The sequence below is a fragment of the Mytilus trossulus genome, chromosome 11, assembly GCF_036588685.1.
Source record: "Mytilus trossulus isolate FHL-02 chromosome 11, PNRI_Mtr1.1.1.hap1, whole genome shotgun sequence".
Lineage (NCBI taxonomy): Eukaryota > Metazoa > Mollusca > Bivalvia > Mytilida > Mytilidae > Mytilus > Mytilus trossulus.
Window position 1 is genome coordinate 65,466,025 of NC_086383.1, and position 19,881 is coordinate 65,485,905.

Below are 19,881 nucleotides of genomic sequence, written 5' to 3' on the forward strand. Positions count from 1 at the left end.
AGGTCGTTAATAAACATTTAATTTAGCTTGCCCCAGGGTTTGTTTTGGAAATTATGCGCATGCGTATAGTTTTCTTGACTTTAAGGGGTTTTAGATTGAATGGTTGCTCTAGCTCTGGATTCCCCACTCAATTAATTAATTTATAACTCATGGGATCTTTTCTATGTATGTCTGCTATTGAGGGTTATTGTTGTTGCATAATTTTAAATCATATGCATCATTTAAATTGAAATAAATGTTTTCCACATCGTAGAACACCCCTTCAGTCGAAATGGAGTCTTCCATATTATCGTTTCGAGTTGTCTCCCTTCCGGCAATAACTTTCGTGAATTCTGAATCTAAACAAGACGTGGAGTATTAGCTTGGTCTGTCAAAAAACGTCGTATTATATTAAAAACAAATGCAATTTAAACCGATAAATGTGTGCGGAAAGGAGCAATGATCACTGACCCAAAGGAAATTAAATATTTAAAGAATCAGTAGGATTGGGGTATCTCCTAGAATTAACGTAGAAAAATAGGTGATAAGATAAGAAGTGAAATACCTTCGCTCACTCTGAGTCTCAGTTAGGGGGGAGAGGACCTTTATCGAGACTTCGGGATCGGCTGTTTTTAAGCCCAGGATTTCGGGATTGACCCTTTCGGGATCCGTGAATTTTTTATTTGAATTTCAGGTCCTCAGGATTTCGTGTTTTAAGTCCGGGATCACGTGTTTTTAAGCCCGGGATTTCGGGATCAGGACCCCTCCAATCACCCTTATTAGTGACTGCTGTGGAAAGTAAACTTGGATTGATAGTACAAAAATAAAACACAATAGGCCTAATTACATTGTTCATACACTTTTATCCGGGTTTGGCTATTTTGTAACTATTTTGTGCAGTTGAATTAGTTTTGAAAATAATATTATCCAGCTACATGTACACATTTGTCAATGAAACAACGGCAATCGTATCCCTCAGAGCAATCTGCTCTTTGATTAAAATTTACAATGACAAGTATGTTGTTTTTGGCGCATGTTTTTGATGCGTTTTGTTTTTTGATTTTGCCATGTGATTATGGACTTTCCAAATTGATTTTCCTCTGAGTTCAGTATTTTTGTGATTTTACTTTTTAGTCCAACGCATTTTTGGTGAAACTTCTCTAAGCAGCCATCACAAACCAGTGATGCCACAATATGCACGTCTGTATTGCATACTGTACAATTCCATTCTGCACTATCCCTTTTTGAAGTTAAAGAAAATTTTAAATTTATGTTCACCTCCAATTTCAATATCCAACTAAGAATACACTTAATGTTGACATTTGCTGACAAGTTGAAACTAGTGGAAACAGTTTTCTCATTTTCAGAGTCCAGATATTTTGTGTGATGACGTAATTTCGTTCTTATTGGTGACACTACATGCTCTATTGAACAGTTCATCAAGTATTAATAAATAGTGCCATTGAATTAATTTTTATTTTACTTTTGTTTTTGGAACTAATTACGGTACATGTATGTGAAAATCAAGACTTGCATAAAAAATATCCCAATATTAGAGACAGTGGCGTCATTTTTCCTCAGCGCTTTCAGCTCTTTGATTCATTAATTTTTCAGGTTGCCTCAATATTCACTGTCCCAAATTTTTTAAAGTTATTGACCTTCTTCTTTTTCTTTTCTTTGGTCGTCTTTTGAGAAATGGCAAGACATCTTGAATATTATTATTACTATTATTATTATTAATATACTAATTTATCTAGTGCATATTAACCATGTTAACTACAGATGGTTTAAAGACAAATCCCTCTATTGTTTTTGCGCATATACAAGCGCAACAGTACTATGCCGTCAGCGGTTTATGACGTTGCGGTTTCAGCGAACTCGAAACGTAAATGAGAGTTATTCCTCTTTGACCCGATGGAGAGAGTGACAATTGTTTTGATATGTAGATTTGACTAGAAGAAAATGAAAATTCTTTTTATATAATAGACATGTTCCAGAATTGGATATACACATTAATTATGTGAACTTAGTGTAGCTGAAACAAACAACAAAACAGCAAATTATGAAATATATGAATAAAAAAGAGTCAACTTTACAGCAATCTAACAACAAAAAACACATAAAACGACTGTCAAGAAGCGAAACAAAATCTGGATACTCGACAAAAAGTTGAGCCAATTAAATTATACATGTTATAATATAATACTAATTTCCTTAATTTGCCTCGTGTATGGACTTATCCGTGTTCTTAAGGGTCAATCTCTTTGGTGGGTTTTAAATTGCATTTATATTTCCATAAATCATTAAGAAAGTAAGAAAATCATCAATCATGTCTTCAAAATTCAATGTATCTATAGCAAAAGGTACATTTCGTACATATATACCTATATATGGATATGGCAGATACGTATTTTGAATGTGCACGGCGATTACATTTTTACACGAATATAATATTCAGATTTCTGATAAACACCAACAAAAAGTAACCATGCACGCATACGTGTAAAATAAAGTCAATCTAGAGAAGTTAACATATACACTTCTAACATTGTAGGTTTTTGTATTTGACTACTCCAAGTCTGATCCGATGTGCCAAGTTTAATATTTATGTACTAGGTGCGCAATTTTTATATAAAAACAACATAATCGTGCCTGTGTTTAAAAGTTGTCAGAATAAATAATTAAAGAGGAATACATATGAAAAAAAAATCAATAGTTGATTTGAGAAAAAGAGGTTGGACTAGGTTCCATTCATAATCACGGTATGACAACTGTATGACTATACTTAGACTGTCTAGCAACATTATGGAATATTTCGATATGCATATATAGATGCCTATGGATGCATGATCAAAACAGAAAGTATGTTAAATAGACCCCATTAACACTTGCACAAAATTGAATGATCTTTAGAGCATCTCGCGTTTACGATCTTTTTCTAACTTGTGCGTTTACATTTAGTATACATTGCAGTCATAAAAAAATCGATCTAATCATTTCGTTAAAAAAAAATCGTAGAAAATAGAATAAGGAAATATTTGGTTCATTAGATATGCTTTTACATTTATTAATTATCTTTTTGATTAACATGTCATAAGTCCTCAAAAAACAAAGAAATGTCAGAATAATTTTACTTATAACAGTCGTTTGGTTGGAAGATGAGGAATTTACAGAAAATAAAAAGAACAATAATAATGAATAAATACAATTGAAAAGATATTTTTTAAATGTGCACCGATTAACACACGTATATTAAGCGAATAAGGAACGAATAAGTAACAGTGCATTATATTTAATTTAGTCAAGTACTGAAACGAGTATTTACGCCTTAATTGGGTTATTTTACCTATTAGAATAAATAGCTAGCACCAGATGCAAGAAAGAATGGAAAAGATTTGTTTTAAAAGATATAACACAAGTATTATAAGCAAATAAGTTACACGGCATCGGTCTTGCGCTGAAACAGGTACATATGCGCTAAAAGGGATGTTTAACCTTTAAGAAAACATAGCTTACACCAGAGACAAGCTATAGCCTTTTTGTGCTAATGTGGCGTAAAACAACCAACAATCAATCAGCAATCAATTAAGGAAACTATTTTTTCTTAAAAGTTTTAATGTATTACAACGTGTATTTAGCAAATAAGGAATGGATAAGTAACGGTATAAGTCGAGCACTGAAACGGGTCCTGTCCCAAGCCAGGAGCTTGTAATTAAGTGGTTGTCGTTTGTTAAAGTGTTACATATCTGTTTTTCATTTATTTTTGTTTGGTTCATAAGTTAAGCCGTTATTTTCTCGTTTGAATTGTTTTACATTTGTCATTTCTGAACCTTTTATAGCTGTATATGGGTATGAGATTTGCTTATTGTTGAACACCGTACGTAGGCCTATATTTCCTGTGTCAATTAGTCTCACTTTCTGGAAAGTTGTGTTATTTTCAATCATACCACATCTCATTTTTTCCATTTATCTTTCAGAAGAATGACGCAGAAACGTCGTTTACATTTTTTTTTATCTCCATGTTCTTTCAAATCATTTGAGAATATGACTAAAACACTGAAATCAGTTACTTATAAGAATATTTTAAACTGACCATGCACAGATTTATTTTCATATCTACATAAAACACTTTGAATTGTAAATCGGTCTATCGCGATGTATCTAAGCGTTTACACTTAAACAAAGATCAGGGTTGCGTTCAATTTTGTAGCGGCTACATTGGGCTACTTAGATTTTTGACTATTGAACGCGTAGCTAGCCTAACTGCTATATAGATATTAATAGAAGCTAGACTAGCTACTCTTTCAATAGTCATAAATCTACATTTACGTAGCCCTATGTATATATATATTGGTGGCGATCCGATGGATACATCTGTTGTAGGGTTGTCACTGACTCAGACGTACTTATGAATATAATTATTTTCTGTGACTGTATCTTACATTAATTTGTAGGATCCTTTACTATAGATAATTTAGCTGATCTGTAACAATAACATCTTCATGCCTTATATATCATGTACTGTAGTACGCCGCTAGATTAAAACTGACGTGGAAAGGTAACATATGCCCACCGAAAGCTCTTTTTTTGAGAGCCCAGGTGGTCGTGTGGTCTAGCGGGACGGCTGCAGTGCAGGCGATTCGGTGTCACGATATCACAGTAGCATGGGTTCGAATCCCGGCGAGGGAAGAACCAAAAGTTTGCGAAAGCAAATTTACAGATCTAACATTGTTGGGTTGATGTTTAGACGAGTTGTATATATATATATATATATCAGTGCTCTAGCTAGAATTCAAAAGGGGCAGAGTGCCAGTGGAGTGCAGGGCACTTTTTTATGATAGGAGAAGGCACTGCTCAATTTTTTTTGTCTACGTCCCTGCGTGTATCACGAGTTCACATAATTTTTTTACTGTAAATATTGTTAATAAAGCTACTTAAGTTGTTGTTTTGATTAAATTGTATAAAATTTGCATAAGAAAAGTCATTCATACTACATGTTCATAAAACATGGCAATGCACATTCATACTATTAACCAAAAGAGGCAAAATAAACTTATTATTCTCCCCCACCCCCTCTCCTTCCAAAAGAAAGGACATAAACTAAACATCTCATAGTTTACCATACATGTACATGCCAGAGTAGTTGTATTTTCAAAATTTCATCTAGAGTTAGGCCCTCTAAACCTGTTTTCTTTGATTGTGTTCAGGTTGAGATTTAATGTAGTTGTTAGCTTGAACATTTTGATATGGATTGCCAAAAGTATGATTATCAAAAATAAATTGCAATATATTGTTTTTTGTATGTTCAAAGACAGTTAATATCCTTAAGATAACATTCTTATATAATTTTGTATTCAATTGGTAATTTTTTCCTATTTTTAGTGCTAGATAATATTTTAGGAGCACAATTTTGTAATAAGCTTTTTCAGGGGAAATAACTGCAAAATTAATTTCCATGTTTACGTCTGCTTTTCGCTCACAAGTTGAGATGGACGATGTTTCTGTTAATGCATAGTTTTATTTTAATTACTTCAATATTCAATTCTAAATTCATGAAAGTCTTCATTCATACACTCTCCTATTGTGACTTGAAGATCGAAAAGAAAATGCGGACACATTCATGACAAAAAGGTACATTGTTTTATTTAAATTACCTAGTAATTAACACCTTTGAAGTCTTATCCACAATAATTGATTGTAATGACATGATTAACCTCATTACCTGGGGGCAATCAACAGGTGTCATATATGTAATTTAACTTCTGATAAGAAATCGATGAAACAAAAGACAATTTTACCAAAACGGCACAAGGGTTTTTCGGAAAACGGCGTCAGGGCAGAAGGGCGCGACTGAGGGCACACAGGGCGCGGCTTAGGGCTCCCAGGGCGTGGCGCCCTTCTATTTTGGGCTAACGAGACCACTGTATATATTGCCGCTACGATATTGAACGCAATCCAGGAGGTGGTATTTTTAAGTCCAATGGAGATCGATCCTTCTCATTTTTGCAATACTAAAGATCGGCGATCTTTATTGTCAGTGGAAGCGCGGTCATAGATTTCTATTGATTTTAAGAAATTGCCATAAAAAAAAGGAACATAATTCTTAACCGAAATTAGATTTCATGATATCGTAGGCAAAGTTCTGTCTTGTCTCTCAGATATACTTTGACTGAACTATGAAATGATATAAATTTCAAATTGTTAAACCTTTTTTAGAAATATCTCTTTTTCCATTCCGGTAACCCATCTTTTTATTTCATGATTTTATTTAGATATTAACAACGCTTATTCTGTTGAATACTGAAAGAGAAATTATTGGTCAATTTTTATTAAACTTTTTTTTTTTATAGGTATTTCACAATAAAAATGGTGGAAAAACTATTATAGCAACTTATCGTTATTATTTTCCACTCAGACAATGGTAATATTATTAAAATAGTTTGTATTAACAACTAGGTTAACCGAACAAACAAGTTTTTATTGGATACAGACTTTAAAAAAAATATTACACTGCTATTGAATAGAAGTCCATGAAAAATATGGCATTTTAAATCAAAAACGAGGTCGTTGACCCCATTTTTTTATTTGCTTATTTTGAAGCTTTTACTTAACCTAAAGTAAAAATAAAATATAAAGAAGATATTATTGGAAGATCTGAATAGAAGGATTTGTCTTTAAGTTTAATAAATATAGCGTCATTGCAGTCTTTAATGTAACAATAATGTAATGTAACCGTAGACACAAATAGTATTGTTACATTCGTAATTAATTGGTTCCTTACCCTACCCTATATTCCAGGAATAAGTCTCCAATGTAAACAACAGTGGCAATCAATAATCTATGGTCAAAATGGGGGAGGGGTGCAGGGTAGCTGGTGTGTTTGTTTCAACTTATAGATCATTATTGTACAGACAACTGATAGGCTTAAACCTGGCACCCCATTGTTTTACATGTATTTTTTAATTTGCCAGAATCCCTACCCATTCATATATATTTTAATAGAAAATCATAATCCATTGGTCCATTGATATATATATATTCCAAGCTAGATGTACACTGTATCATTAATACAATTTATGACATCTCTAGATATAAAAAAGAAGTTGTGGTATGATTTCCAATGAGACAACTCTTCCCAAGAGACGTACATGACCTAATTGCACATAAATTAACAACTATAAGGTTACAATGTACTGGCTTCAACAAAGAGCAAAGCCAATACTGCATAGTCTGCTATAAAAGGCCCCGAAATGACAAATTTAAAACAATTCAAACTAGAATAAAGAAAACTAACATGCGACACACAACAAATGACAACCACTGAATTAAAGGCTCTTGACTTGGGACAGGCACATATATACAGAATGTGGCAAGGTTAAACATGTTAGCGGGGTCCCAACCCTCCCCTGACCTTTGACAGTGGTGTAACGGTACAACATAAGAACAAACTATAAAAAGTTGAAAAAGGATGTATTTATTTCACACCACATGGACTCTTCATATTATTAGACAAATACATCAGTACACAGTTTTACATATATATCTAAGATTATCATAAAATTAAGAAATATTTTCAATAGTTGAACTGATTTTATAAGTTTTCTGTGGTTATCCAAGGTGCACACATATAATTTCTGCAAGTTGATTTGACAATCTGTTTCAAAAATAGAAGTCACTTCTCTCTCTTTAATTCTAAACTAAAGTAGTGTGAGTCCTGCAACTATAGAGTTTGTGGTTTTTCCAAGATTGATCAACCAATATGGCCTCCTTGTCTAAAATAGAAGACACTTCTCCCTATGATTCTAAAGTAGTGTGAGCCCGGCAACTACAAAGTTTGTGGTTTTCTCCAGATTGATCAACCAGTATGGCCTCCTTGTCTAAAATAGAACATAGAGCATGTAGAGGTCAAACTAATATTTCTAAAATAATAACATGCCACACCGGTAGCAAGGGAGTTTATATATATAAATATATATTGCAATTTTGCAATTATGTCATGTTATATTTGGAAACAAAAAATAACATGACATAATTGCAAAATTAATTGCATAATGGGGATAAAAACTAACATGTCTAACAAAACATTGCAATCATTACAATGATATTTGCTTTAAAAATTAGAGATTTTAACTAAGAAATCAAATTGTGGTATATGAATGAAAGATGGGATATTTATGTCAATGATACATCAACCATTCAGGGAAAGAGGTCAAAATTGTATTAAACCATTGACAAGCATCTTTAAATTATAGACCTATCACTGGGTTTGTACTTACATTCATGAGCAACACACGAGTGCCACATGTGGAGCAGGATCTGCTTACCCTTTAGGAGCACCTGATATCACCCCCAACTTTTGGTGGGGTTCGCGTTGCTCAGTCTTTAGTTTTTTATTTCGTGTTTTGTCTGTTGGTATTTTTTTTTAGCCATGTTTGTAGATTGAACATCTATTATTTGTATTTATTAGATCTTTGTCCAGTCAATGTGACCCGCGTTCAGTCATTATCCTTGTCCAGTCAATGTGACCCTCGTTCAGTCATTATCCTTGTCCAGTCAATGTGACCCTTGTTCAGTCATTATCTTTGTCCAGTCAATGTGACCCTCGTTCAGTCATTATCTTTGTCCAGTCAATGTGACCCTCGTTCAGTCATTATCCTTGTCCAGTCAATGTGACCCTCGTTCAGTCATTATCCTTGTCCAGTCAAGGTGACCCTCGTTCAGTCAGTATCCTTGTCCAGTCAATGTGACCCTCGTTCAGTCATTATCCTTGTCCAGTCAATGTGACCCTCGTTCAGTCATTATCCTTGTCCAGTCAATGTGACCCGCGTTCAGTCATTATCCTTGTCCAGTCAATGTGACCCTCGTTCAGTCATTATCCTTGTCCAGTCAAGGTGACCCTCGTTCAGTCAGTATCCTTGTCCAGTCAATGTGACCCTCGTTCAGTCATTATCCTTGTCCAGTCAATGTGACCCTCGTTCAGTCATTATCCTTGTCCAGTCAATGTGACCCTCGTTCAGTCATTATCCTTGTCCAGTCAATGTGACCCTCGTTCAGTCATTATCCTTGTCCAGTCAATGTGACCCTCGTTCAGTCATTATCCTTGTCCAGTCAATGTGACCCTCGTTCAGTCATTATCCTTGTCCAGTCAATGTGACCCTCGTTCAGTCATTATCCTTGTCCAGTCAATGTGACCCTCGTTCAGTCATTATCCTTGTCCAGTCAAGGTGACCCTCGTTCAGTCAGTATCCTTGTCCAGTCAAGGTGACCCTCGTTCAGTCATTATCCTTGTCCAGTCAATGTGACCCTCGTTCAGTCATTATCCTTGTCCAGTCAATGTGACCCTCGTTCAGTCATTATCCTTGTCCAGTCAATGTGACCCTCGTTCAGTCATTATCCTTGTCCAGTCAATGTGACCCGCGTTCAGTCATTATCTTTGTCCAGTCAATGTGACCCTCGTTCAGTCATTATCCTTGTCCAGTCAAGTTGTTATCATAGGTAAGTGTACATTAATTATATGTGAACTATAAAGGATTATTTACTAGTGAAATTTGATTCAAACGTAAAATGTAAGCTATATATCAATAAGACAGCAACCCAACAAAGCAAGTATGGAGATGTGTAGAAGTCAATATATAGTCAACAAATCAAAAATAACCTCATATGACAAGGTCTTCATTTTCATGAAGCTGGCCATAAAATTTAGGAATTATTCATGGCAATGATATCATTCAGGCTCATTTTAATTTTCTGACGAGGTGAACACAAAGAAAATATTTCTGGAAAAGTTTGCTATGCATTCTAACCAAATTAAGATCGTAAAAATGTGCATTTGTTTTTCACCAATCAGACAAATCAGAAAATGAAAACGACCCTCACGAAAATCGTGGCCAAATAAACCTGGGTTGGCAAAAACCTGGGTTTTATGAGTATTGCCCAGCCCAGTGGGAAATACTGAAAAAACTGGGTTTTACTGGGTTTTACTGGGTAATATAAGATACTGGCCTGAATTTTAAAAGGATTCAGTACTTAAACACAAATGAAATACATTTAAGATATATATACATGATATATAAACCTAAGTAAAATAAGTTTACTTGTTTGAGAGTCTTATGATACATACATGTACAAAAGTATAAAGAATTTAAGGATTACATGTATATGTAAGAAAAATTACATTGAAATAATTTATATATGAACAAATGTACAAAACTAATTAATAAGTAATTATTCAGATTAGAACACAGATATGTTTATATAACAATAATCAGTCTTTTCATTTCTATGACAGTTAATGACAAGACCCTGTAGGTTGTTTATTTAGCAATCATGATTGCATATATAGCAATTTAATTTACAATCCACATAATCACTGCAACAAGGTGTTAAGATTATTGAAACACTGCTTGGAAATTAACAAGGAATCCTAAAATGTGCAAATTTTGTATTTTGCCTACATAGAATTTATGTGGAGAAGAGAATGAAATTGAATTTTTAATCTTCTAGAAATGACTCTCAATGGTTATCTATATGAAATGTATATATTTAGCTATAATGCTATGAAACTACAACATGTCTTTACTATTTTGTGTTGAAATAAGCTTAAAAAATCATATTGCCCAGTATTCCCTGTTTCAGAGAGTATTGCCCAGCCCGGGAAAACCCGGGTTTTCCCGCCCACTAAAACCCGGGCGGGTATTACTTTGCCAACCCTGAAATAAACAATAAAACTTTTGTCCACTATCTGTACCTTTATTGTAAGTTTATTTTATTGAAACAGGGAGATAACACAAAAACATTGATATGTTTATAAGAAACAGGGAGATAACACACAAATATTGATATGTTTATACAGGAGATATAACCCACAAACATTCATATGTTTATACAGGGCTAACCCACAAACATTGATATGTAGATAAGAAACAGGGAGATAACACTCAAACATTGATATGTTTATAAGAAACACGGAGATAACCCACAAACATTGATATGTTTATAAGAAACAGGGAGATAACACACAAACATTGATATGTTTATACAGGGAGATAACACACATACATTGATATGTTTATAAGAAACAGGGAGATAACCCACAAACTTTAATATGTTTATACAGGGAGATAACCCACAAACATTAATATGTTGATAAGAGACAGGTAGATAACCCACAAACATTGATGTTTATACAGGGAGATAACCCACAAACATTAATATGTTGATAAGAAACAGGGAGATAACATACAAACATTGATATATGTACAAGAAACAGGGAGATAACACACAAACATTGATATGTTTATAAGAAACAGGGATATAACACACAAATATTGATATGTTTATAAGAAACAGGGATATAACACACAAACATTGATGTTTATAAGAAATGGGGACATAATTTATAACCTGCAAATATTGATATGTTTATACAGGTAGGTAACACACAAACATTGATATGTTTATACAGGGAGATAATCCACAAACATTGATATGTAGATAAAAAAACAGGGAGATAACCCACAAACTTTGATATATTTATAAGAAACTGGGAGATAACCCACAAACATTGATATGTTTATACAGGGAGATAACCCACTAACATTGATATGTTTATACAGGGAGATAACCCACACACATTGATATGTTTATAAGAAAAGGGGAGATAAGACTCAAACATTGATGTTTATAAGAAACAGGGACATAACCCACAAACTTTGATATGTTAATACAGGGAGATAACCCACAATAGTGTACCAATAAAGTATTTTTAAGTGATACATACATGTATATTTTACATATATCAGGCTTAAACAATTAAATATGATTCATAGTTATTTTTCACAGATGCTTTAGATGATGGCACAACCTTATGTATAAATTAGGCTGACCTCAGCGGTACATTCATCAGTATTTATCTAATTAGTATGTATCGTATTTTTTAAGATTGCATAAAAAAAATCAATCCATAAAGACTGTCTCGTTGATCTTCACGGTGTTGCGGTATTCATCAGTATTTATCTAATTAGTATGTATTGTACATGTTGTATAATTTTATTTTTTTTAAGGGAACAAAACAAATTAATCCATAAAGACTGCCTCGTTTATCTTCACGGTGTTGTAGTATTGTATTCACCTTTATTGTGGGAGGTGGTGGGTTTAAACCAAAGATCTTCATTGTGTTGTGGTATTGTGTTAACCTTTAGTGTGGGAGGTGATGGGTTCCAATACTGCTGACCTGAACTTCCATTACATTTCTCTGCCTTCCGCACTTGGTTTCGTATATTTTCTTCCCCATTACATTTCTCCGCCTACCGCGCTTGGTTTCGTATTTACTATTTTACATACAAACTGGAATCTGCATGTATTATCATGTGTAGTAATCAACCGGGAACCAGTTAACATACCTCCGGTCCTTCTTATTACCAAAAAGATCGAAGTGTACCAACCAATGTAGTTAAGATACTCATAAATCTATTTTTATAACTATTGATTATGTGAAGAAAAACTAAAACATTGTTAAAACATTAAAGATATATAATTAATCGGGGAATACTTGATAGTCTTTTCGTTTTACAAACAACTGCCTTTTTTATAAGAAAATATAATATGTCCGTGTTGGTCCACTTTCTACTGGTTATAAGACAGATTGAAGTACCGGAAGTCCATCTTTGTTTACAAAGTTACACCTGTAGAGTCTGTAACAGACTGTATCTGTATGACATGTGAATAAATTGTTGATAAAGATGCTTGCTTTAATACAACGCTTTGAGAAAGCGCTGCCGATTTATTGGTGGGGCGGGAGAACAGATTTGAAGCTCTCTACGTTTGATGCCTGCACAACAGTGTCGTCATAGCTGATTCGGGGCGATCACTGTCTTACAAAGGATGAGTTTGCATAATGTACGGTGTTTTATTAAGTGGAATGTCAATAAACTCACTGTAAGAATTATTCCTCACTTGCTTTTCCATTGTTTTCCACAATAATTGTTGCGTGGTATTCTTTGAATTTCTGGTTCTCTTTGGACATGCTTTTTTGAGGAATTTGTCTGGTTCAATCTTATATAGCGTAAATCAGCCCCTCGACTACTTTTTACATAAATACTAACTTTGGCTTCAACTCCTTGTTCGTCCTTGTCTGGAGATCTTGTTGAAGTTCCAGTTTGGCAAGCATTTTGGAGACTTATCCATCCTCTCTTGACTTGTAATCTCTGGTGATAAATTTTGCCGCTTGACATGTTTTATTTTGTTACCGGGTAGGGGTCCCATACTATGGTTCCATATTAAATAATGAGATCAATTCCTAAAAGTCTAGTTCATTATCCAATCTGACACAAATTTCAATAACTGGAATGCCACCCAAGTTGAATATATGGTGACCCACTATAACAGCATAATTACTTGGAATTGTGTTTAATACCATGATGGTTCAAAAGCATAAACTTAAATGGAGACAGAAATTTGACATGAAAGATTTTGGATTAGTGTAAATTAAAAATTAGCTTACTATGATATATGGTTAAAGAATGAATATCAAATTGAGCAGAGTAAAAAATCAAAGGAGTATCCCTATTTGTCTAATCTTCAAGGTGAAATAAAACAAGTATAACAATATTATGCTATTGTATAAATCTACAGAAATAGAATTTGCTTCAAGTAACAGAAATAACTATGTCACTATAGTAACTTATTTAATGAGTATGTGGGTAATTAGTCCTATATAAACATATGACCTCGGGAGCATTATTTACTATTTCTATTTACTGTTCTGATATTTTTTTTTTACTATCAATGTGTCACACTTCGCATTCAAAATTAAAAAAAATAATGAAAACATCAGTATAAAAACGTTAAAAATTGAATAAGAATGCAAAGTCATATGTTATAGGACTAGTGGGGTATAAGAGCTTGTTACAACAGGCTCTTCATAATCATTTGGTTTGAAAGGATACTAGTCCACTTGTATTTTTGTCCGTCTGATGAGTTAAGCCTTTTTCAACTGATTTTTATAGTTCGTTCTTATGTTGTACTGTTATACCACTGTCCCAGGTTAGAGGCAGGGTTGGGATCCCGCTAACATGTTTAACCCCACCACATTATTTATGTATGTGCCTGTCCCAAGTCAGGAGCCTGTAATTCAGTGGTTGTCGTTTGTTTATGTGTTACATATTTGTTTTTCCTTCATATTTTTACATAAATAAGGCTGTTAGTTTTCTCGTTTGAATTGTTTTACATTGTCTCATCGGGGCCTTTTATAACTGACTAAGTGGTATGGGCTTTGCTCATTGTCGAAGGCCATACGGTGACCTACAGTTGTTAATGTCTGTGGCATTTTGGTCTTTTGTGGATAGTTGTCTCATTATAGCAATCATACCACATCTTCTTTTTTTATAGAAGTCTGTATTCTTGATTTAGAAAAATGTAATTGCAAGAAAAAAATTACACATTACTTAGAGTACTTTAGATCATTCAGGTAGTCTTTATTTAGTATGTACAAAAGAACAGCCAGTAGCCATTGGATATTGTAGATCATTTAAATAGTCTTGACCTTTTTATTAGTACAAAAGAACAGCTAGTAATCATTGGATATTGTAGATCATTTTAGTATTCTTGATCACCTATTTATTTGTACCAAAAAAAAACCAGCCAGTAGTCATTGGATACTGTAGATCATTCAGGTAGTCTTGACCTATTTATTTGTACAAAAAAGAAACCAGCCAGTAGTCATTGGATACTGTAGATCATTCAGGTAGTCTTTACTCTTGATCTGTTCATTTGTATTAAAAAAAAACAGTCAGTTGTCATCTTCACTTCACACACGCATATATGAATATCAATTATATGCTTACGAGACATGTTGCATTGTTAAACTATTTACGGTATGTGAAAATCAAGACTTGCATAAAAAATATCCCAATATTAGAGGCAGTGGCGTCATTTTTCCTCAGAGCTCTACTTTTGTTAAATAAATTGGAAACAAAAAATAACATGACATGATTACAAAAAATGAAGTGCATTTGTTAATGAAAACAAAACAAAACATTGCAATCATTACAATGTGAGTTGCTTAAAGAGTTTTTTAAGAAGTTACTTGTGGTGTATGAATGATAGATTGGATGTTAATGTCAATGAGACCGCAACTATACAATGAAAGAGGTCAACATTGTATTCAACCATTGAAAACTATCTTTAAATTAGAACTATCACTGAGTGTGTACTTATTAATGAGCAACACAAGTGCCACATGTGGAGCACCTGAGATAACCCCAAACTTTTGATGGGTTTCCCGCTCAGTCTTCAATTAATTTTGTGTTTTGTGTACTGTTGTTTGTCTTTTTCTTTTTTATCCATATTTTTATTTTGAACATCTAATTATTTGTATTTATTAGATCCGTGTCCAGTCAATGTGATCCTTGTCCAGTCAAGTTACTATTATAGTCAATGTGATCCATGTCCAGCCAAGTTGTTATTATAGGTAAGTGTACATTTTATTTGAACTATATAGGATCATTTACTATTGAAATTTGTTTCAAATGTAAAATGTTCAAACTCTATAGGGGAAGATAATGTGAAATGTTCAAACTCTATAAGGGGAGATAATGAAAAATGTTCAAACTCTATAAGCATGGTAAGGGATGATAATGTAAAATGTTCAAACTCTATAGGGGGAGATAATGTAAAATATTCAAACTCTGTAAGGGGAGATAATGTTAAATGTTCAAACTATAAGAGGAGATAAGCTAAGGTGGCAGAAACCAGTTATTTTACAATAAATCTTTAGAATTTCATGGATTTATGATTTTATTTTCTTGAAAATTCATTCAAGCTTATATACAAATAAAATGTATGGTTTCAAGGAACCAAGATGTGTGCGTGCTTATGTAAATATATAGAAAACCTTTAAATGTGGGTGTCTGTCCAGCATGGAGATTTAAAAATTTATAAATGCATTGTAAATAAGGCAAAAAATGTGATGCTCTGATACCAATCTATTGCTCACCTGCAGAATCCTGCTAAAAGCCGACAAGAATTTTAGGCAAAATTCAAGAGATAAAGGATATTTAGTGAATTAGAGCCTTGTCCGAACCTATCCTTACCATCAAATTCTCAAGATATTTTTGTTTACAAAAAAATGAATATTTTCACTACTTTGATTGGATGCTGTCAAGTGAGGAGACCACAATTTTGACATCTGATTGGACCCATGTGTGAAGGAAATCCCCAACCTGTGTATGCAACTACTTACTTGTGTAGTATACTAGCCTAGAATTTACATTCAATTATTTTTTTAGTCCACATGATGCAATTATATACCTCAATGCTTTACTATAACACAATTTCTGCGTGGGACACATGTTCTGGTACACCAAAACTGGTACCTGCTACCTAAAATGTTTAAACTCTATAAGGGGAGATAATGTAAAATATTCAAACTCTATAAGGGGAGATAATCACTATATAGTTTTTACATTCAAAATACCACCAATGTTTTTATAGTAAACAAGACACAAAGAATGTGATAACATCATTACAATGTTATTTGTCTTCAAATATAAGCATTGAACTTGTGCTATAGAAAAATAAAGTGAGATATATGTCAATGACAGCAACCAAACAAAGCAAGAATGGAGATGTGTACAAGTCAATATATAGTCAACGATGCAAAAATAACCTCATATGATAAGGTCTCCATTTTCATGAAGCGGGCCATTAAATTTAGGATTTATTCATGTTAATGAAATAATTGCACATTATACCTTTTTATCCCACCACGGGTAAATTATGACGCGATTGGTTTAACGCCGTCACATGGTGACCCCCTATGGATCTGTATGGGGTTAGTAAATTTCATATGGGTTCATGACGTCTGTCTATTTTTAATGGTGACGTCATCTATTGATGTTGTTGTATTTCATTGTTTATTTTTATACAAAACGCAGCAGGAAAAGTCCCATGTGCGATAAATTCGTTATATCGTATATATGGTTCACTACTTACCCCCTTCGACCTCACCCTCTATGGATTTTACTCACCCTCTATGGATCCGTAGGGGGTCAATAGCGAACCATTTAACTTATAACTGTAAGTTTATTTTATTGAAACAGGGAGATAACACACACACATTGATATGTTTATAAGAAACATTCATAACAAGTACGAATGAAGTATTTTTTAGTCATACTTCAATTTTACATATATATCGTGCTTAAACAAGTAATCAGATTTATAGTTATTTTTCACAGATGCTTTAGATGATGACACAACCTAACTTATAAATTAGGCTGACCTCAGAGGTACATTCATCAGTATTTATTTATTAGTATGTATTGTATAAGAGAACAAAACAAATCAATCCATAACGACTGCCTCGTTGATCTTCATGGTGTTGTGTGTTGTGTTAACTTTTAGTGTGGGAGGTGGTGGGTTTGAACCGTGGACAGTTCAACCAAAGACTTGAAAATTGATATTTGCTGCTTCTCCAAAATGAGGTAAATCAATACAGAGTAAATAGTTTTCACATCTGACATACAGCCACTTCCTGTTTTCACATCTGTCATACAGCCACTTCCTGCTTTCACATCTGCCATACAGCCAATTCCTGTTTTCACATCTGCCATACAGTCACTTCCTGTTTTCACATCTGCCATACAGCCACTTCCTGTTTTCACATCTGTCATACAGCCACTTCCTGTTTTCACATCTGCCATACAGCCACTTCCTGTTTTCACATCTGCCATACAGCCACTTCCTGTTTTCATATCTGTCATACAGCCACTTCCTGTTTTCACATCTGCCATACAACCACTTCCTGTTTTCACATCTGTCATACAGCCACTTCCTGTTTTCACATCTGTCATACAACCACTTCCTGTTTTCACATCTGCCATACAGCCACTTCCTGTTTTCACATCTGCCATACATCCACTTCCTGTTTTCACATCTGTCATACAGCCACTTCCTGTTTTCACATCTATCATACAGCCACTTCCTGTTTTCACATCTGTCATACAGCCACTTCCTGTCTTTACATCTGCCATACAGTCACTTCCTGTTTTCACATCTGCCATACAGTCACTTCCTGTTTTCACATCTGTAATACATCCACTTCCTGTTTTCACATCTGTCATACATCCACTTCCTGTTTTCACATCTGTCGTACAGCCACTTCCATTGGTTGATAGTTCGAACTTATACAACACTCATTGTACAATGAAAATTACTTTTTCTTGGCTTCTATGGAAGGGAATGATTTTATTTTTGATGAGCAGCTTGAAAATGTTGATTTGTAGAATGTTAGCAATTTTTATGCCCCATTTATGGGAATGTTTTTTGATCTGTGGTTCCGTCTGTTCGTCTGATATTTCGTCCGTTGGTCCGTCTGTCCTGCTTCAGGTTAAAGTTTTTGATGAACTTGAAGTCCAATCAACTTGAAACTTACTACACATGTTCCTTATGATATGATATTTCTAATTTTAATTCCAAATTAGAGATTTTCCCATTTCACGGTCCACTGAACATAGAGAATTATAATGCGGATGGGGCATCCATGTACTTAGGACACATTCATGTTGTTTATGCTGTGCAACTTCTTTCTGTTACCCATTAGTTTGAAATTATTCAAATTCATTGTATAAAGAAATTGTTCATGAAAGTTCATGTGATGAATAACAATGATACATGTATCCCTAGACTAAAGCATAATGATATAAACAATTACAGTTTGTCAGACAGCCTTCAACAATGAGCAAAACCAATACCATATAATAATTAGGAGTTGTGGTATGATTAACAATGATACAATTATTCCTAGACCATAGGACAAAGGTATAAACAATTACAATTCGTCTAATAGCCTTCAACAATGAGCAAAACCCATACCATATAATAATTAGGAGTTGTGGTATGATTAACAATGATGCAATTATTCCTAGACTATAGGACAAAGGTATAAACAATTACAGATCGTCCAACAGCCTTCAATAATGAGTAAAACCCATGCCATATATTAATTAGGAGTTGTGGTATGATTAACAATGATACAATTATTCCTAGACCATAGGACAAAGGTATAAACAATTACAATTCGTCTAATAGCCTTCAACAATGAGCAAAACCCATACCATATGATAATAAGGAGGTGTGGTATGAATAACAATGATACAATTATCCTAGACCATAGGACAGGTACAAACAATGGCAGGTTGTCCAACAGCCTTCAACAATGAGCAAAACTGATACCATATGATAATAAGGAGTTGTGGTATGATTAACAATAAAACAATTATTCCTAGACCATAGGACAGAGGTATAAACAATGGCAGGTTGTTCAACAGCCTTCAACAATGAGCAAAACTGATACCATATGATAATAAGGAGTTGTGGTATGATTAACAATGATACAATTATTCCTAGACCATAGGACAAAGGTATAAACAATTACAGGTCGTCTAATAGCCTTCAACAATGAGCAAAACCCATACCATATAATCATCTATTAAAAGCCTTGGTATGATAAAATGTGGAACATTTCAAAAGAAAAAAAATCAACAGCCTACTTTGTACAACAATGAAGGAAAACCAAATATGGTACACAGCCTCTAACTAAATCCACTATGTTATAGGTCCTGTGCATACAGAATAAAAAAACAAACAATTGAATTTAATTTGACAGTTCTAGTTGATTATAAATTGTTGATAGTGTTTTAAGAAACTGTTACTTGATATTTTTTATGTGTTTCTTAAAGCTGGTAAAAATATTTTTTGAAATTCTTAGATCTGGGAAAGTGCAATAGATGTTCTGGTGTTCGATGGAAAGAGTCACACCCTGCTTGTAGAATACATTTGTACATCATTTAGGTATGTGATCAGATCTTCAAGGTTTTTAGTTCAGTTCATTAACTTCTAATA

At 33.8% G+C, this 19,881-nt stretch overlaps 1 long non-coding RNA gene across 1 annotated transcript in view; it reads left to right on the top strand.

Moving 5' to 3' along the window:
• Positions 1-19,881, top strand: part of LOC134690554 (uncharacterized) — a 38,438-nt gene that overhangs the window by 16,156 nt on the left and 2,401 nt on the right. Inside the window, exons 2-3 of the long non-coding RNA XR_010101968.1 lie at positions 15,363-15,448; positions 19,748-19,830. This is a non-coding gene — a long non-coding RNA (uncharacterized LOC134690554). The remainder of the gene's footprint in view (positions 1-15,362; positions 15,449-19,747; positions 19,831-19,881) is intronic.